Consider the following 21,940-nt stretch of genomic DNA (forward strand, 5'->3'; position numbering starts at 1 on the left):
TGCACAGAAACATGGTTCACTAAGATCCCAGGTCAACTTGTAATTTGTCCGGCTGAGTTGCTCATGGATGCACAGCATCTGTATGCAGTATAGTATCATATTTAATGTGTTGTTATGGGAAAAGCATTACGTGTTATATGGGTATTGTGATAAAACACTCCGGGATCGCCTTTGCTGGGGTCAAAGGTCACGTGCATTCAGCATGAAACTCAGGCGCAGAGCTGGGATTCGGGTGTAACTGACCCTGGGTCAGGTTTATTAACGGTGAAAGCAATGCAAAAGGAAATAAAACATAAAACAAATCCTTGCCTGTCCGGCACTAACTAAACAATGGACAACCTAACTACCAACTGGCGGGCTTCTCCCATCCAGCCAAACCACAGTTGCAGTGGGCACTGCTTCCACTCACGTGTGTCTCTCACAGAGACAGGCTCTCTGTGTTACCAGGCTGAGACACTCACACAACCACCTGGCATCCTTTTATATCCACCTCCCATTATTCATTAGCAAGCAGGTGCGATACTGACCAGACTAGGCCACATAGGAAAGGAATCTGGGCGAGATATACCTGCCCTCATCCACTATTCCCACATGATTCTCACATATCCCCCCCTTCTGCTCAGACCACTCCGGTCGAGCAATGACACCCGCCAAACAGTGCACTCGGGACAGGGCATCTGCATTTCCCATCTGTACTCCTGGGCGGTGCTCCACCGTAAAAGTGTAGGCCTGCAGGGCAAGGAACCACCGGGTCACCCGGCTATTCCGTTCCTTGTTCAAGTGCATCCACTTGAGAGGGGCATGGTCAGTGATCAGCCTGAACTTTCGGCCCACCAGGTAATATTTGAGGGCCTCTAGAGCCCACTTAATGGCGAGGCACTCTTTTTCTACGACTGCATACCTTTGCTCGTGTTTATTCAGCTTCCTGCTGAGATAGAGGACTGGGTGTTCCACTCTGTCCCTCACTTGTGAGAGTACGGCCCCGATACCGGTATCAGAGGCATCTGTTTGTACCACAAACTCACTGCGGAAGTCCGGAGTCACCAGTACGGGCTGAGAGCAAAGTGCCCGTTTTAGGCTATGGAAGGCTTCTTCAGCCGCTAAACTCCATTTAATCATGACGGAGTCTTTCCCTTTTGTAAGATCTGTCAGGGGGGTAGCGATGGCTGCAAAATTGGGTATGAACCGGCGATAATAACCGGCGATCCCCAGGAAGGCTTGCACCTGCTTCTTGTTGACAGGTTGTGGCCAGTCCTGAACCGCCTGAATCTTATCAACCTGGGGTTTAACAACACCCTTCCCAATTACATACCCCAAATACCGGGCTTCTTCTAGCCCGAGGTGACATTTCTTGGGGTTCACGGTTAGACCTGCCTCCCACAGGTCGTCAATCACAGCTTGTACTTTCTGGAGATGAGTCTCCCAGTCCAAGCTGTAAATGACAATGTCGTCCAAATAGGCCGAAGCGTACTGCCTATGTGGCCTCAGGACTCGATCCATCAGTCTTTGGAAGGTCGCTGGGTGCTCCGTGCAGACCAAACGGCATATACACATACTGAAATAGACCTTCTGGGGTAGCAAATGCTGTCTTTTCTCTGGCAGCCTCCACCAGAGGGATCTGCCAATACCCCTTTGTTAGGTCTAGGGTCGTAATATACCGGGCTTTTCCTAACCGATCTATCAACTCGTCGACCCGGGTCATGGGGTAGGCATCAAATTTTGAGACCGCATTCAGTTTCCTGAAGTCATTGCAGAACCGGATGGTGCCGTCCGGTTTAGGAATTAGCACAATTGGACTGGACCAAGCACTGTGCGATTCCTCAATGACACCTAACTCTAACATTGCCTTCACTTCTCGGGAAACGGCTTCACGGAGCGCTTCCGGTATTCGGTAGGGCTTTACGTGAACTGTGACACCAGGTTCCGTTACGATGTCATGTTTTATTAGCGTAGTCTGCCCGGGTTTTTCTGAGAAAAACTTTTGGTTGTGAAGTAGAAACTGCCTGACCTCAGTCTTTTGCCGCTCCGAGAGAGTCTCTGCAACCCGTACCTCCGGTATGGTATGCGAGCAGACAGGACGGGCCAGCTCTGCTGACAAGGCAGACCGATCCTTCCAGGGCTTTATCAGATTTACATGATAAATCTGTTCAGGTTTCCGTTTACCTGCCTGGTATACTTTGTAGTTTACTTCACCAACTCTTTCCTTGATCTCAAAGGGGCCCTGCCACTTTGCCAGGAACTTACTGTCCACCGTGGGGACCAGGATCAACACCCTATCTCCGGGTGCAAACGTACGGATCTTGGCGCCCCTATCATAGATTCTTTTTTGGGCTCCTTGAGCCTGTATCATGTGTTCTTTGACGATAGGCATAACAGCCGCAATACGGTCCTGCATTTGTGTGACGTGATCTATCACTGTTTTAAACGGAGTGACCTGACCCTCCCAGGTTTCTTTTGCAACGTCTAACAGTCCGCGAGGACGTCGGGCGTACAATAACTCGAAAGGCGAGAATCCCGTGGAAGACTGGGGTACTTCCCTGATGGCAAAAAGCAAATACGGAAGTAAATTGTCCCAGTTCTTCCCATCCTTGTCTATCACCTTTCTCAGCATCTGCTTCAGAGTTTTATTGAACCGTACGACCAACCCGTCTGTTTGAGGGTGATACACGGATGTGCGTAACGGTTCGATTTGTAACAATCGGCAGAGCTCCTTCATTACCCTGGACATAAAGGGGGTCCCCTGGTCGGTGAGTATCTGTTTTGGTATACCGACCTGACTAAACACATGCACCAGTTCCTTGGCAATCGTCTTGGTGGCCGTGTTACGCAAAGGGATGGCCTCCGGGTAACGAGTGGCATAATCCAAGATGACCAGGATATGTTGGTGTCCACGTGCAGACTGTGGAAGGGGCCCAACTAAATCCATCCCAATCCTCTCAAACGGGACTTCAATAATAGGTAGGGGTACCAAAGGGCTACAGAACCGGGGCTTAGGTGCAGAGGCTTGGCAGTCAGGACAAGACTCACAATATACACGGATATCGTGATGCATGCCTGGCCAAACAAAACAGTGTAATATCCTTTCGGTGGTTTTCTGGACTCCCAGGTGACCTCCCATCACATGTCCGTGGGCCAGGTCCAGCACCTGCCGCCGGTAGGGTTTTGGCACGACTAATAGTTGCACCATATCTTCCCCCTTTTTCTCTATCTGATAGAGTAAATCATTCTCCAGAACCATGTAAGGATATGCCAGCCTAGAGCCAGGTTCTACGGGTACCCCATTTATCACTTTTACATTTGTCCTAGCCTGAGAAAGGGTAGGATCCTTTATTTGCTCGCTTTGGAAGTCATCTTTCTGAACTTCTAAATCCGGCAAACGGGGAGGTGGACGGCTGTCAGCCTCCTCCTCTTCCCCGGTCTCCTCCGTATCACCCGCCATGACTGAAAACGGGAACTGCAGGTCATTTCCTGCAGACTCTTCCCCCGAGTCTTCCGGGGAGACCTCTTCCCGGGGTCCGGGACCCACACGCGCCCTGGGAGAAGAATCATGTACACTATTACCCAAAGGCATCAACTGATTCTCCCACAATTGCCAGAAGTGGGGAAAATCCCGGCCCAGGATAACATCATGCAATAACGCCGGGACGAGTCCCACTTTATGCTGCACAGACCCATAGGAAGTTGTAATGCATATGACCGTGGTGAGGTACGAACAGGTGTCTCCATGCACACACGTTACAGAAAATTTGTCTGATGGTCCAGTCGGGGCTGACACCAGACTGGCCTTCACCAGAGTCACCACACTTCCCGAGTCTAACAATGCCACCACATTTTTGCCATCAACAGTTAAATCACACAAGTGTTTTTCCACATCCTTTTGACCGGCATTCACACTCACTAGCCGTGCAACCATAGACATGCGGTTTTTAGTGTCTGTGACGTCGCACTGCATGGGTTCAGTAGTGACCGGACAGTTCGCAGCAATATGTCCCATCTCTTGGCAGCGGAAACACCTAACGGGCCCCTTGCTTAGACCATAGTTCGTTACTCTCGGCCTCGCAGTGCGGGCAGTCCCGTTTTCCTCCCCCACTGTCTTAGGGATTTTTCCATCTCCCCTACTCCCTGGAACAGTCTTACCGGTTCCACGTGGAGATGATGAAGAACGAGGTGGGGTAGCGTCGTCTCGGAGTCCTTCCGCCACGGAGTAACGTTCAACCAGATCCACCAGTTGATCTGCCGTCGTAGGATTTCCATGGCTTACCTACTTCCTCAGGGCTGGCGGTAGAGCGCTCAGGTACTTGTCCATGACGACTCTCTGGATTATCTCTGGCGCTGTCAGCACCTCGGGTTGTAGCCACTTCTTCGTCACGTGGATCAGGTCGACCATCTGTGACCGCGGTGGTTTATCCGGCTGATAAGTCCATTGATGCACTCTCTGTGCACGGACAGCGGTCGTCACTCCCAGCCGGGCCAAGATCTCGGCTTTCAGTTTGTCAAAGTCCTGCGCAGCTTCAGGCTCTAAGTCATAATAAGCCTTTTGGGCCTCACCGGAAAGAAACGGGGCAATCAGGCCGGCCCATCTTGCCTTCGGCCATTTTTCTCGCAACGCCGTCCGTTCAAACATAGTTAGGTATGCCTCGACGTCATCTTCTGTCGTCATCTTCTGCCAGTACCGACTCACGTGAATCACTCTCGACTCGGCTTCCAGGTTAACCTCAGGTAAGCTTGCCAAGCGCTGCGCCACCTGCTGGAGAAGCAAACGATCGGTAACTGTCATGTCCACCAACTCCTTCAGCTGGGCCATCATCACCCGATTAGCTTCTTGCTGGACGGCGGTGGACTGTACCAGCGCTTTCACCACGTCCTCCATGCTCATGCTTGCAACGTGATGCCCGCGTTCTCCACCACAATGTGATAAAACACTCCGGGATCGCCTTTGCTGGGGTCAAAGGTCACGTGCATTCAGCATGAAACTCAGGCGCAGAGCTGGGATTCGGGTGTAACTGACCCTGGGTCAGGTTTATTAACGGTGAAAGCAATGCAAAAGGAAATAAAACATAAAACAAATCCTTGCCTGTCCGGCACTAACTAAACAATGGACAACCTAACTACCAACTGGCGGGCTTCTCCCGTCCAGCCAAACCACAGTTGCAGTGGGCACTGCTTCCACTCACGTGTGTCTCTCACAGAGACAGGCTCTCTGTGTTCCCAGGCTGAGACACTCACACAACCACCTGGCATCCTTTTATATCCACCTCCCATTATTCATTAGCAAGCAGGTGCGATACTGACCAGACTAGGCCACATAGGAAAGGAATCTGGGCGAGATATACCTGCCCTCATCCACTATTCCCACATGATTCTCACAGTATATTCAGGTGAATTATGGGGAAAGTAACACTTTAAAAAAACTCACAGCATCCGAGCACAGTAATACATCAATAATGCATAAAAGTGTCTGTGAGAAAATAATAAATCCACATGACATTTAATATGTGCACTTTCCTACATTCATGTGTGTCACTTAATGATACCACACGGGAGAGGGGGATTCATTTCTGTCATGTACTCGCTGCTCCTTTCTGGGGGACAGACGATGGCTGGAGCTTATGTTCCTGGGGATGCTAGATTTCTCCCACCATGTCAGTGTCTGCTGAGGTGTTGTCAAGTGGGAAAACCTGCGCATAGCAACCAGTCACAGCTCAGCTACTTTTAACCAGCTCTGGTGAAATGAGAGATGCTTAGTGATTGGTTGCAAGGAAAACTGTTGGTCATCGCAACCAATCACAGCTTAGCTTCTTTTGAACAGCTTTGGTGAAATGAAAGATGCTTCGTGATTGGTTGGTGATACACACACACACACATTGATTTTTATACATAGAGATGTATCATTGGGAACATATTACTATTTTTAATAAGAAAATAAGAGACACTTTAGGGAATATTATAATCTTCATAGTCTTAGAATTGCCTTTGAGCAATGAACATCAATCTCCTTGTCTGAAATTACATATCGAGATGTAAATTGTAGAAATAAAGCAATAAGCATAACTAAACATAACGTCTGGAGATGAGAGGATCAATCAGTAAAGGATTGAGTTTACATAGAGTATCCAAAAATTTGCAGTGACACACATATTCAAACACTTTACGATTTTCAAAAAAAAGAAAGAAAAAATGCCAGACCGCTAATTTGGTGAATCATGTAGGGCCAGCAAATAAAAAAAACCCTACTGACCACCTCTCTGTTCACTACCCAGCGTTCATTATTTGGAGATGAGAGCGGTGAGGTGAATATTAGTTGTTTATTTTTTTTTCATCTTAAAATTAATGAACATTTGGAGTTTGCGTCTATCATTGTACATGTTACAAATCAGTCTCATAATAACCATACCCATGTGGGTAATATTAAGGGGGTTGTCAACTACTTTTCATGAATGCCTTATTGGAGGGAGTGTGACAGCAGGCAACCCCAATGATCAGCTGTTCTTGGTGTCTTCAGTGGCCAGTACTGCACAGTTACGGTTTATGGTACAGTGGCCATGGCCGAGTACTGCACATCCTCTATCTATTTAAATCAATAGGGGGTGGACGTGCAGTACCCAGCCACGGCCACTATTTCTTCGATGGAGCTGTGATATGCAGCTTGACAGTTCTGCCGCCAATACCACGAACAGCTGACCAGCATCGGTAACGGATGTCACACTCCCACCGATCAGACATTGATGGCCTATGGTAAGGACTGCACATCAAGAGAATAGTCACTGATCTGCAGGTTTCATTAGCGGTTGCTACACAATGGATAGATCTGCCACTGATGCCAATAATAGCTGATTATTGGAGGTGTCTAATGCCAGACCCTCACTGATCTGATATTGAGCATCCCTACAATAGATAGGTCAAATAGGTGCCCTTTAATCCATGCAAGTTATAAAATCTTCTGACAGATCCACTTAAAGAAAGCTGAAGGGAAATAGAGCAAGTGTAACCATGCCCAGACCTTTATTGGTGCCCACCTGATGTTAAACACGTCTATACATGTTATTTGGCATTTGTCGTCATTTATATCTAGGAGATTAAAGGTAACCTGTCGGGATGATTTTACTGGTTGCAATGTGGCTGCATGGGTCCTATCACAACAATAAAATGATACCTGTCTTGTAGTAATAGGATGTGCTACTGCTGCAGAATTGAGTCATGAAGTCACATGCAAATTAGCATGGAAGTGTATTGGGAGTGTGTCAGTATGCTCTGAGGGCATCGACACACCAACAATGCACTTCCAGGCTAATTTGCATGTGGGTTTCAATGCTTGATTCTCAGCAATGTGACATTTGATTACTACAGGACTGGGAGTATCTTTTTAAATATTGTTCTTCGACCTATACATCCATCCATGTTTGATTAATAAAATCCTCCTGACTGATCCCCTTTAAACTGTAGTTGGTTACTTATGTTTTTCACTAGTTCCTATAATTTTGGCATCTCTATTAGATTGGTAAAATTAACTGCTGATTCACCTTAAATTGTTTGTTCAAGTTATTATCTGTAGGAGGAGGTCCGACTCCTGATGCCCACACTAATCAACATTTTTTTCCCAATGGGGCACTTTTACCTTTGTTACCAAATGAATCAGCAGGTTGGTCATCCGATCATTGCTAAATTAAAAGGGCTATCCGTGAATATTTTTTTTTTATTACAGGTAACTAACTAAGCAAGGAGTTGCTAGATCCCTAAATGCATGTTCTGCCCAGCGCCGATATCTGGCAGCACAGCGTAGTCACCGACCGCACCTATCAGCGATTCAGCAGCTTCTACTGACGTCATGTTGATAGAGCAGTGACTTCTCAGCTGCTCTGCTGTGTTGATAGGGCGTGACTACCAAATTCATGCTGATTGACAGCCAGCTCCCTGCTGCCTAAATGTGGGGAGCCAGCTATCAATAACCTTGACATCGGCAGTCACAATCCATAAATAGAGCAGCGTCAAACAAGAAAAGCTGCTCCCTTGACGTGAAGCAGCTGAATTGCCGGCAACAGTGGTCAGTTACCATTCTGAGCCGGCGCCGGGTAAAATAGGCAGCTAATTGGCTCAGTTAGCAACTACCTACCTGTTAGTTTTCAGGGCCATAGTAAAAATTTTTCTACCGTAAATAGTGCTGGACATCCCCTTAAATTCTCCATGGGATTGCCGGAAAAATGGGAAGTGAAGCTCTTGTAGCCCCGTATGGAATGAATGGAGCGGTGGTAGAGCATGCGCACTGTCGCTCCATTCTAATGGGATTGAAAGTGCCATGTTTTGCCAATCAATGTCGGCCCCCACCAATCAAAAAATTTCACCTATCCCAAGTATAGGTGATAACTTGTTTCACCAGATAACTTTTTTAATGATTATCATTATTTGCTTACTTCCATATAGATGAAAATAAAACTGTTGTTTTATACTGATGACATGCTGTACAATTATTTGAAAAAGCAGAATCCATGGTGTTCCCCTATAACTTTAATGTCTTAGTTCTTCTTTTGACAACATCAAACTATATTCTTAATTAAATTGTTTGAAGATGAACACAAAGTGCGATAATTACATAAGCTTTTCTGTTTCTACTGTCCTCAGTTCTAGCGCATAGCTAAACAGACAAATACACAGTATGTTTGATGTTCCACACAGTGCGGTTTTAAATGGGATTACCAATCTACTATTATGCAGAAATAAATGTTTTTTCACTGCACACAGTAAAGAAATACACATCCGGCAGAAGTTCCCATGGACGCTAAATGAAATTAAAGCCTTTGATGAATGATTCTCTATAATTAATGGCTTGTTCTCGTTGCTTGATTCTTAGGAGTTCTTATGTTACTATCATTTCTAGGATAATGCAATTGTTATGGCCCTATGGAAAGTCTTGACCTTGTATTTTAAAACTTACTATGAGTTTTTCAATTATTTTATAATATTTAATATATAGGCTTAAAAGCTACAGATTTGCCACAAGCTATTCCATCTGGAAAATTCCAGAGAAACCCCGACACCCTTTAGCCCCTATACAGGGATCTGATCTTATAATGGGGTTTGGTGGATTACTACCTATGGAAGGACTGCCATCCAGAGGAGCAAACCGGAGGCTGGAATGGTCACCAACCAGGGTCAAAGCTGAGATGTTGTATAAAGGACAAAATCAGGATTCATAAGAATAGTCAAAAAACATAAGCTGAGGTCAAAACCAGAAACAATGAAACAACAAGGAGCTAAACAGACCGGGCTGAAACAGAGAAGCACAAAACTATATCTGGCAGCTTCCAGCAGTAAGCTGGGAGCATAAACTGTTATGAATGAGTCACCGTAGGAGGCAAAAACAGAAATGGTAGCTAAGTCCTGAAAACCAGAGAAGTTGGCAACTATCAGATTGCAGACCCCTGAACCTATCAACACAACTAGCAGTAGCTGTGGGGGGTTCCTACGATGACCTAGACCCCTCGATCACAGCCGGAGAGATACATAGACCTAAAGAAGGAAAGGGGAAATCTAACTGCCCCAGAGCAGACCCCAAAGCTATAGGCAGCCCCCCACATATAATGATGGTGAAGCAAGATGAAAACACTTACACAGACAGAAAGACAGGCTGAGCAAAGACGGGGCCCAAAAACTACCTAGATAGGAACGGATAGGAAGGCTGCTGTCTGCAATCTGCCAAAACCCTATCAGAGACAAAAGCCAACAAGCTGATATAAAAATGGCCCTGAAGCAACTAAGCTTCAAAAACTAAATCAGCACTCAGGTATTTTCAGAAAACAGAGCTCAAGGAACACTGCACACTCCAGCAGGGAGTGGCAGAATCCAAAAAGCAAGAAAAACAAAAACAAATCTTAGATGCAAAAAGGCAAAACAGCAAACTTAGCTTTAGGAGAGCAGGAATCAGACTGGTGTCCAAGAGTCCACAGAGAAATCACCCGCAGGGCAGAAAGGGCGTAGGCTGCCTTAAATCCAGTCAGTGACTCCACTCAGCCAATCGCCTTCATTAGTCCCAGGTGCCTGATAATCAGGCTCACTACCTTCCTTCACTAGAATAGGGAGTTCACCAGGCCTCAGTGACGGAGGGGAAAATGAACTCACAACAATAAACATGGTGTGGTGCTTTCCAATTGGCTGGAGCAAGAAGCTGATAACTCCAGCTGGACATCACATACACCCATACTGTCAGACTGGATGGCACTATAGGTCCCAACTAGCCAAATCTAAGTGACAGGACAAAGCCTGCACCATCCAGAGCTTCTAGTTCCAACATCTCTTCTATCACCAGCGCCGAAAGCAGAATGATTATAGCGGTGCATGGCGACAGAAGCAGATGTCACAGGAGCTGGTCCCGGTGGAGATGTGACACTTTTGCACCAGATATGTGCCACAAGATTTGAACATTTTTGATGCACTGTGTCGCACAGATATTGATGTAAATAATGACAATTTTTGCACATTGATGAATAAATACTATGTTAGAAAGGTTTTCTGATTTCAGGTCAGATGCTTTGGATTCATTAAGAGGCATACATTTCTTAGTGAACCCGGAGCACTTGGTAAGTAGCGTGAAGTTCCGTTCAACACAGCAGAAATCTTGCTGCAGTCCCTAGCTGAAGTGAGATTTCTGGCATAGAGAATGCCACAGGTCATCATGAATTTACCTATAAAGGGTAAGACTATTTGACCTTTTCATTCTTTTTTTACTAGCACATTTCTTTATTTATTATAGTATCCTTCCAACTCCAGGGAACAGAAATATTTGACCCCCTTCCACCAAGTTTAGATATTTTTAAGACTTCTATTTAGATAAATACAAGAAAATATAGGATTTGCGTTCATCTTTACTTGCCAAGAATTTTTAATAAAGCTTTTTTTTGTGTATATTTATATAGTTTGGATCACTTTCAACATTTAATACAAGTGGAAGCCAAAATTAGCTATTAAAAGAGTGTATACCTTGCCAAATGCAGCTGCATATCATCAAGCCGATCCGTTTTCCTTAATCTCAGCTCTAATTTAAAGCGGTTGGAACGGGTGTTGCGTGTCGATGTGTCCCGCTTTTCACAATTACATCCATACCAACAGTCATACGTCGTACAATCGAATTGCACATTTTGATCAAATATTGTTTCGAGGCCGTGTCTGTAGAACTATAGCTCAGGTACATTCTTTACATTTTCTAGGAGAAAGCCTTTAAACTTGTTAAATTACTTTAAAGCTGTATGGAGGAGTAATGTTTAACAGCAGGATGCTAACTAACTATACATCACTGAAAGCTCTGAGTTAAATGTCAACTGATTACTACCCACTGACATCAAGAAGAAAATGGCATCTGCGATGGACAGCTGCCTAAGGTTACATTGACACATAAAATATTTTAATAGCCAGTCTTTTCCATCACTGTGTTATTTGGCACAATCCATAGGAAGGTGCTGTCAGTGTGATAGAAATGATAGACTATTTTTCATCTATCTTTAAAGTTATCTTTGTGAACTGGATGCTTCTATCATTATTGTGTTTTTTATGATCTCACTAAAACCAGAACAAAAGGAAGACTGATTAAATGGCTGCCTGGAGGTCTCCTGAGGGATTGCCTTAGGCTGTGTGCCCACGTTGCAGAAATGCTGCGGAATAGTCCGCAACTCCCCGCCGAGGGTAAAACGCATGCGGAATTCGCATGTGTTTTCCTGCAAAATACAAGCGTTATGCAAGCATTTTTAGCTTGCGGAATTCAAGCTCTTTCCCCAGCGATTTGAAGCATTTCTTGGAAAAGTGATTGACAGGTTTGTCACATTTATCAAGCATAGTGCTTGACAAGTGTGACCAACTTTTTACTATTGATGCTGCCTATGTAGCATCAATAGTAAAAGATAGAATGTTAAAAATAATTTAAAAATATTGATATACTCACCTCCTGTCTGCCCCCGATCTCCTCAGCAGCGCTCCCGATCCTCAGCGGCTCTGCCGGCAAATTCCGTTCCCAGTGATTCATTGCAAGAATTACCTCTGATGACGTAGCGGTCATGCGACCGCGACACCACAAAGGTCATTTAGGCGTGAAGCATGCCTTGGAACAAAGCCGCAACGTGCACCGCTGAGGACCTGGAGGACTCCGGGGGCCGACAGACGGTAAGTATATCCCTATTTTTTATTTGAATTCTATTTTTAACAGGAATATGGTACCCAGGGCCTGGAGGAGAGTCTCCTCTCCTCCAGACTCTGGGTACCATCTGCACATGAAACACTCACTTCACGCATGGTGGGCAGGGCCACATGCATAAAGTGAGCGTTTCAATGCAATCCTGTGGTGGCGGAATCGCCGCGATTCCGCCAAATTAATTGACATGCTGCATATTTTTCCGCAATGCGATACAGCAGCGGAAAAATCCGCAGCATGGGCACAGCAACTGCGGAATCCCTTAGGATTGCACGGGATGCGTTTTAACTAGCATCTTTTAAGAATTTCCGTGGCTGTCTTGCTGCTGCGGAAACGCTTAAAAACGCAATGTGGGCACACAGCTTTAAGCCAACCTTTTCTAGCTATGGAAGAAGGGTCCATGAGGACTGGGTCCAGCACCAATGAGAGAATGTTGAAACATAACTTTCATAAGCTTACGCATTTTGGGTAAGCAAGCCTTTTTCATAGCTGTGTCAACCCAAAATGCATAAGCTTATGGATCCTCAATCTTTCTATCTTTTTTTCCTTTTTCTCACCACGTTATGTTTGTACATTTTCTCATTAGTGCTGGAGCCCAGTCCTCGTGGACTCTTCTTCCATTTCTGACCTGAATACCAGCCTGGACTGTTCCTACACTCCTTGCACCTCACCCTGACCAAACATGGTCTACCAGGGTTCCTATGTGAATACTGGTGGTTTTTACACTGAATTGTCCTCCCTGGAAGGTGAGTTGGTTACTTTTTTTTATCTGTCCTACATTTTCTAGCTATGCCATTGGCAATTACTAGAGTTGAGCGAAACGGGTCAAAAAATTTCAAAAGTCGCCGACTTTTGGCAAAGTCGGGTTTCATGAAACGAAACCCGACCCTAGGATGAGGTCGGCCACGAGGTCGGCGACTTACGCGTCAAAGTCACGTTTCAAAAGTTTGTTTTGCGCTCTTTTTCAGCCAATCAGGATCCACGGACACTGTGGGCAACGTGATGACATAGGCACGGGTCACCACCATCTTTCAGAAGGGCATGCAAGTGATTGGCTTGCTTTGGTGGGCGTCACAGGGGGTATAAAAGGGCATGCACGCCGACCGCCATCTTACTGCTGCCGATCTTAGAATAGGGAGAGGTTGCTGCTGATTCTGTAGGGAGAGCGTTAGGCAGGGAAGAAGAAAAAAAAACTGCTTCTGCTGCTAGCGATTGTGCCTGTACAACACACCAGTCACTGTGTGTGCAGTACAAGGGGAGGCTATATTGTGGTGTATCAGTGGTCTTGGTTGTTGGGCTGCCTTCTAAGGCTTCCTGACAGCAGCATTGCTGTTTACCCACTGCTCTGTAAACTGCTTTTTTAAAAGCAATCCCAATTTTTTTTTTTTGTCCTGCTGAGGTACTGAGCTGCAAACTGCTTTTTTAAAAGCAATCCCAATTTTTTTTTTTGTCCTGCTGAGGTACTGAGCGTGCATTTTTTCACACCATACAGCGGTGTATGCTCCTCACACAGTACCGTGTAACGGCTGTTGTCACAGCCACAGTGAAGCTATCTGTGTCACTCTGTGAGAATAAGTCGAGGACATGTTCCGTTCTTACAGACCTGCACTCTAGGGAGATTCCTACTCTGCCCAATTCTACATACACCTTGTAGTTTGTGATACACTAGCCAATTTCTACCTGTGACATAGCGCTGTGATATTCAGTGGGCCTCACACAATCCAAAAGTGTCCAGTGTCCACAAGTGTCTGCAGAAATTCAAAATCTCCCTTATCCTCTAGTCACTTTGGTCACAGCTGTGCCATCGAGCCTGTGACATAGCGCTCAGATATTCAGTGGGCCTCACACAATCCAAAAGTGTCCAGTGTCTGCAGAAATTCAAAATCTCACTTATCCTCTAGTCACTATGGTCACAGCTGTGCCATCGAGCCTGTGACATAGCGCTCAGATATTCAGTGGGCCTCACACAATCCAAAAGTGTCCAGTGTCCACAAGTGTCTGCAGAAATTCAAAATCTCCCTTATCCTCTAGTCACTTTGGTCACAGCTGTGCCATCGAGCCTGTGACATAGCGCTCAGATATTCAGTGGGCCTCACACAATCCAAAAGTGTCCAGTGTCTGCAGAAATTCAAAATCTCACTTATCCTCTAGTCACTTTGGACACAGCTGTGCCATCGAGCCTGTGACATAGCGCTCAGATATTCAGTGGGCCACACACAATCCAAAAGTGTCCAGTGTCTGCAGAAATTCAAAATCTCCCTTATCCTCTAGTCAGTTTGGTCACAGCTGTGCCATCGAGCCTGTGACATAGCGCTCAGATATTCAGTGGGCCTCACACAATCCAAAAGTGTCCAGTGTCTGCAGAAATTCAAAATCTCCCTTATCCTCTAGTCACTTTGGTCACAGCTATGCCATCGAGCCTGTGACATAGCGCTCAGATATTCAGTGGGCCTCACACAATCCAAAAGTGTCCAGTGTCTGCAGAAATTCAAAATCTCCCTTATCCTCTAGTCACTTTGGTCACAGCTGTGCCATCGAGCCTGTGACATAGCGCTCAGATATTCAGTGGGCCTCACACAATCCAAAAGTGTCCAGTGTCTGCAGAAATTCAAAATCTCCCTTATCCTCTAGTCACTTTGGTCACAGCTGTGCCATCGAGCCTGTGACATAGCGCTCAGAAATTCAGTGGGCCTCACACAATCCAAAAGTGTCCAGTGTCTGCAGAAATTCAAAATCTCCCTTATCCTCTAGTCACTTTGGTCACAGCTGTGCCATCGAGCCTGTGACATAGCGCTCAGATATTCAGTGGGCCTCACACAATCCAAAAGTGTCCAGTGTCTGCAGAAATTCAAAATCTCACTTATCCTCTAGTCAATTTGGTCACAGCTGTGCCATCGAGCCTGTGACATAGCGCTCAGATATTCAGTGGGCCTCACACAATCCAAAAGTGTCCAGTGTCCACAAGTGTCTGCAGAAATTCAAAATCTCCCTTATCCTCTAGTCACTTTGGTCACAGCTGTGCCATTGAGCCTGTGACATAGCGCTCAGATATTCAGTGGGCCTCACACAATCCAAAAGTGTCCAGTGTCTGCAGAAATTCAAAATCTCACTTATCCTCTAGTCATTTTGGACACAGCTGTGCCATCGAGCCTGTGACATAGCGCTCAGATATTCAGTGGGCCACACACAATCCAAAAGTGTCCAGTGTCTGCAGAAATTCAAAATCTCCCTTATCCTCTAGTCAGTTTGGTCACAGCTGTGCCATCGAGCCTGTGACATAGCGCTCAGATATTCAGTGGGCCTCACACAATCCAAAAGTGTCCAGTGTCTGCAGAAATTCAAAATCTCCCTTATCCTCTAGTCACTTTGGTCACAGCTGTGCCATCGAGCCTGTGACATAGCGCTCAGATATTCAGTGGGCCTCACACAATCCAAAAGTGTCCAGTGTCTGCAGAAATTCAAAATCTCCCTTATCCTCTAGTCACTTTGGTCACAGCTGTGCCATTGAGCCTGTGACATAGCGCTCAGATATTCAGTGGGCCTCACACAATCCAAAAGTGTCCAGTGTCTGCAGAAATTCAAAATCTCCCTTATCCTCTAGTCACTTTGGTCACAGCTGTGCCATCGAGCCTGTGACATAGCGCTCAGAAATTCAGTGGGCCTCACACAATCCAAAAGTGTCCAGTGTCTGCAGAAATTCAAAATCTCCCTTATCCTCTAGTCACTTTGGTCACAGCTGTGCCATCGAGCCTGTGACATAGCGCTCAGATATTCAGTGGGCCTCACACAATCCAAAAGTGTCCAGTGTCTGCAGAAATTCAAAATCTCACTTATCCTCTAGTCACTTTGGTCACAGCTGTGCCATCGAGCCTGTGACATAGCGCTCAGATATTCAGTGGGCCTCACACAATCCAAAAGTGTCCAGTGTCCACAAGTGTCTGCAGAAATTCAAAATCTCCCTTATCCTCTAGTCACTTTGGTCACAGCTGTGCCATCGAGCCTGTGACATAGCGCTCAGATATTCAGTGGGCCTCACACAATCCAAAAGTGTCCAGTGTCTGCAGAAATTCAAAATCTCCCTTATCCTCTAGTCACTTTGGTCACAGCTGTGCCATCGAGCCTGTGACATAGCGCTCAGATATTCAGTGGGCCTCACACAATCCAAAAGTGTCCAGTGTCTGCAGAAATTCAAAATCTCCCTTATCCTCTAGTCACTTTGGTCACAGCTGTGCCATCGAGCCTGTGACATAGCGCTCAGATATTCAGTGGGCCTCACACAATCCAAAAGTGTCCAGTGTCTGCAGAAATTCAAAATCTCCCTTATCCTCTAGTCACTTTGGTCACAGCTGTGCCATCGAGCCTGTGACATAGCGCTCAGATATTCAGTGGGCCTCACACAATCCAAAAGTGTCCAGTGTCCACTAGTGTGAGCAGAAATTCAAAATCTCCCCTGTCCTATAGACACCTTGTACCTTGTTTTACATTACTATATAGTTTGTTGGATTTTATCTACATTTCTACCAAAAATGAGGAAGGCTGGTGGAAGAGGCCGTGGAATTGGGCGGGGGTTGGCAGCTGGTAATGATGGTGTTGGTGGTGGATCTGATGGTAGTGGCAAGAGCAAAATAGGACCGAATGCAGGAGGTGTTGAGCCTGCGTCATCGTCTGGCTCCATAAGGCTTCGAAGGCTTAGTTTTCTAGGAGTTGGCAAACCGCTTTTAAAGCCAGAGCATCAGGAAAAAGTTTTGTCTTACATTGCTGACTCAGCCTCCAGCTCTATCGCCTCCTCTTCTTCAGTTGTAAAAAGTAAAAGCACTGAGTCGTCATTGGAGGCTCATGTTCATGAACCACACCTTTCCTTGTGTCCTTCACCCCAACCAAGATTGAAGGATGACGCAGGCCATACTACTGATTACTCCATGGAGCTGTTTTCACATACCATGCCTGGATTATCAAGTCAAATGGTGAATTACCCAGGCCAAGATGAATCTGACATGGAGTGCACTGATGCACAGCCGCTGATGGATGATTCTGCTGGTACATTAACTCAGAGCACTACATTGTCCTCGCAGTGTACAGAGTCAGCTTCTGACCCTGATGAGACTCAGGTGCCCCTTCCCGCACACTATACCACCATACACGGTGACACAGAGGAAGGTGCACATGACATTGAAGAGGAGGTGATGGATGACCCAGATGTTGACCCAGATTGGCATCCATTGGGGGAAGAGGGTGCTGCTTCCAATAGCTCAGATGAGGAGCATCCACAGCAGACATCGACATCGCAACAGCTGTTATCTGGCAGGCCCGGAGCACTCCAAAGACAGGTTCCAAAAATCAAAAGAGTTGCTGGACAGCTTGTCCAGAGGGTCAAAAGATCACAGCGTGCTAGGCCGCAAAATGTCAGCCAAAGTAGGAAGAGTGCAGTGTGGCACTTTTTTGAACAAAATCGTCATGATCAGGCCAAGGTTATCTGTAAGAAGTGCGCAAAGACCTTTAGCCGAGGGAAAAATCTGAAAAATTTGAATATCAGTTGCATGCTTAGACATTTAACCAGCATGCACTTGCAAGCGTGGACACAACACCAAACCTCAAGTGCCACATGTGCAACTGATCACAACGAAGGTAGTCAGCAACGATACATTGTTTCCCCCACTGTAAGCCCACCGGTTAGCACAGCAGCAAATGTTGAGGTGTCGTTGCAAGGCCACAGCAGTCAGGGAATCCCACTGTTATATCAACGAAAGACTGATTCTAGGCCATCAGAAAGAACACCAACTCCATCACCATCATCAACCCTCTCTCAGTCCGCCCTGTCCACCGCTACTTCCACTTCTTATGCAGCTCTCAAGTCCAGCTCACCCTCCCAGACACTATGAGTAGGTCAAGAAAGTACTCAGTCTCTCATCCGCGTACACTGGGTTTGAACGCCCACATTGCCAAACTAATCTCGTTTGAGATGATGCCCTTTCGGTTGGTGGAAAGCGCAGCTTTCCGCGAACTCATGGCCTATGCAGTACCACGCTATGACCTACCCAGTCACCACTTCTTCTCTCACAAAGCCATCCCAGCCCTCCACCATCATGTGGAAGACCGCATTGTCTATGCACTCAAGCAGTCAGTGAGCGGAAAGGTGCACCTCACAACTGATGCATGGTCCAGTCGGCATGGCCAGGGCCATTACGTGTCCATCACTGCGCACTGGGTTAATGTGGTGGATGCAGGGTCCACAGGGGACAGCGGTGGTGGGACAGTGCTGCCTAGCCCACGGTATAGGAAACAGTTGGCTGTAGGCGTTCGACCCTCCTCCTCCTCCTCCTCCAGAAGCGAAAGCTCGTCCACAGAGCGCAGTCGTACGAGCTCTCCATCTGCAGCTGCCACTGTTGCACACGAGGTGTCCCCCTATCGAGCAGCTAGTGGAAAGTGTCAGCAGGCTGTGTTGCAGATGATGTGTTTGGGCGACAGACACACCGCCGAGGTGCTGGCCGAGTACTTGAAGCGACAAACTGAGTCATGGCTGGGCAGTGTACATCTTGAGGCAGGCAAGGTAGTTAGTGATAATGGGCGTAATTTTGTGGCAGCCATAGCCCTTTCAAAACTCAGCCACATACCTTGCTTGGCTCACACCTTGAACCTGGTGGTGCAGTGCTTCCTCAAAAATTATCCGGAGTTAACAGCCCTGCTCCAGAAGGTGCGAAGACTGTGCGCACACATCCGCCGGTCGCCTGTACACTCCGTTCGTATGCAGAAGCTGCAGCGATTGCTCCACCTTCCCAACCACCGCCTCATTATCGACATTGCAACAAGGTGGAACTCCACCCTGCACATGGTGGAGAGGCTGTGCGAGGAGAGGCAGGCCATAATGCATTTGAGGGAGGATACACGGCCAGGCACTTTGAGAGCAGACATGGAGTTGACAGGTGTGCAGTGGTCGAAGCTGAAAGACCTCTGTAAAGTCCTTCAGTGTTTTGAGGAATGCACACGGCTGGTAAGCGAAGACGACGCCATCCTAAGCATGAGCATCCCACTTATGCGTCTGCTCATGCAAACTTTGACGCACCTTAAGGAGCAGGCTTCTGCAGCCAATGTTGATGAGGTGGAAGAGGAGGAGGGAATCCTTGATGACATTCAGCCATTGTCTGCTCAGGGACCTCTCCTGGACGAGGTGGAGGAAGAAGAGGAGGAGGAGGATGATGGGGATGATTACTTAGGGGAGGAGGATGCATCTCGTGGGGCAAGTGAAAATGTTGGCGTGGCAAGGTCTGGTACAGGGTTTGTGCGTGACTGGAGGGATGTGGATTTGCCAGAAAGTGCTCCTCCAACCAGCACTCGCAGTGCATCATTGACACCGGGAACATTGGCCCACATGTCAGATTATGCCTTGCTGATCCTAAAAAGGGACCCCCGCATTGCCAAAATGATGAACGATGACGACTACTGGTTGGCCAGCATCCTGGATCCACGCTATAAAGGCAAATTACAAAACATCATGCCACAGGAGAACCTTGACCTAATATTGGCTTATAAACAAGCAACTCTGGTAAATCGGTTGCTTGAGGCATTCCCAGCACACAGCAGCGGTGATGGTTCTCACACGAGCCGTACGGGCCGGGGGCAGCTTGCCAGAGGTGTTCGTGGTGCACACAGCAGAAGTGGCGTTGGAGACAGGGGTTTCATGACAATGTTGTGGACTGATTTTTCAAGTACCGCTCACACAACTGGTAATACTGCATCGATGGAAAGTGACAGGAGACAGCAGTTGTCAACTATGGTTACAAACTACTTTTCCTCCCATATCGATGTTCTCCCACACAGGTCATTCCCCTTTGACTATTGGGCCGCTAACTGGACACCTGGCCTGAATTGGCACAATATGCCTTACAGGAGCTCGCTTGCCCAGCTGCAAGTGTGCTATCGGAAAGAGTCTTCAGTGCAGCTGGATCAATCCTGACAGAAAAAAGGACCCGTCTGTCAACCCAAAATGTGGATGATCTAACCTTCATTAAAATGAACCACGCATGGGTTTCCAAGGATTTTGTCCCACCTTCCCCTGATAACACATAGGGTGACAGAAAAATGGCTTGCTTTGGTCCACCTCTTCCTGGGACTTGACCTATTTCACCTTTTGCATCAGCTGAATGTCCAACATCAACATATGCCACTTTCTAAAACTCCCTAACTGTGCTGCCTCCCCACCCCATGGCCGGGGTCACCACCTAGCGCACGACACCGTGCGAGTGCCGTTGCCCTGGACAGGTGGGTAGGCCGACTCTTGGGCGCGGGCACTGGCACAGGGTCCCTCATAGTGCAATCAAGTGTCTCTGACGGTGGTGGTGCACACCCGCCGTCAGACACACCGCCGTACTATGAGGGGCCCAGTGCTAGTACCGACGCCCACGAGTGGGCCCCCCTTGCTTGGGCAGGGCCCCAGCATTTGCAATCTTTACCTCTCCCTGCTCCTCCGCTGTGTAGTCTGGGCCGTTAAATCCATACTGTGCCTGACACCGTTTGAGCCTGCCTCCTGATATATAGACATATATTTTGAATGTGTACGCTATCCATACATGTTATCCGGGGATACGGTACCCTTTCTAACCTTTGTGCAATTACGTGCAATCCATACTGGGCCTAACACCGTCTGAGCCTGCCTCCTGATGTATAGACATATATTTTGAATGTGTACACTATGCTATCCATACATGTTATCCGGGGATACGGTACCCTTTCTAACCTTTGTGCAATCACGTGCAATCCATACTGGGCCTAACACCGTCTGAGCCTGCCTCCTGATGTATAGACATATATTTTGAATGTGTACGCTATCCATACATGTTATCTGGGGATACGGTACCCTTTCTAACCTTTGTGCAATCATGTGCAATCCATACTACGCCTAACACCGTCTGAGCCTGCCTCCTGATGTATAGACATATATTTTGAATGTGTACGCTATCCATACATGTTATCTGGGGATACGGTACCCTTTCTAACCTTTGTGCAATCACGTGTAATCCATACTGGGCCTAACACCGTCTGAGCCTGCCTCCTGATGTATAGACATATATTTTGAATGTGTACGCTATCCATACATGTTATCCGGGGATACGGTACCCTTTATAACCTTTGTGCAATCACGTGCAATCCATACTGGGCCTAACATCGTCTGAGCCTGCCTCCTGATGTATAGACATATATTTTGAATGTGTACGCTATCCATACATGTTATCCGGGGATACGGTACCCTTTCTAACCTTTGTGCAATCACGTGCAATCCATACTGGGCCTGACACCGTTTGAGCCTGCCTCCTGATGTATAGACATATATTTTGAATGTGTACGCTATCCATACATGTTATCTGGGGATACGGTACCCTTTCTCACCTTTGTGCAATCACGTGTAATCCATACTGGACATGAGAATGGCTGGCGAGCTGTTAAGCAAGCTACAGCACCTGTGGTTTGCACACGTAAGTTTTTCATTTTTTCAGGAATGACGGTTAGACCTAATTCCGGAACTGCGGTTGACCTGCACTTACTGGGAAATCATTGTTCGCGGGTAATAATTGTAATCAGTGATCCCCATCACTAACGTTGTTCAGCGGGTTATCTGCACCTGTAAGCGACATACGCTGGCCTTTTCAGTGTAGCGCACATGCAGCCACGGACATGTAAGGGCATGACACACCAGTTATTGGCCAATCTCATGTGCCAGAGCCTCACGTGTCCCTCTAGTAAGCCGGACTCGGACCGCGGGGCATGACGGAGTCT

Source organism: Dendrobates tinctorius, unplaced genomic scaffold (assembly GCF_039654945.1).
Source record: "Dendrobates tinctorius isolate UK_male_01 unplaced genomic scaffold, ASM3965494v1 ptg000086l, whole genome shotgun sequence".
NCBI classification, from domain to species: Eukaryota; Metazoa; Chordata; class Amphibia; order Anura; family Dendrobatidae; genus Dendrobates; species Dendrobates tinctorius.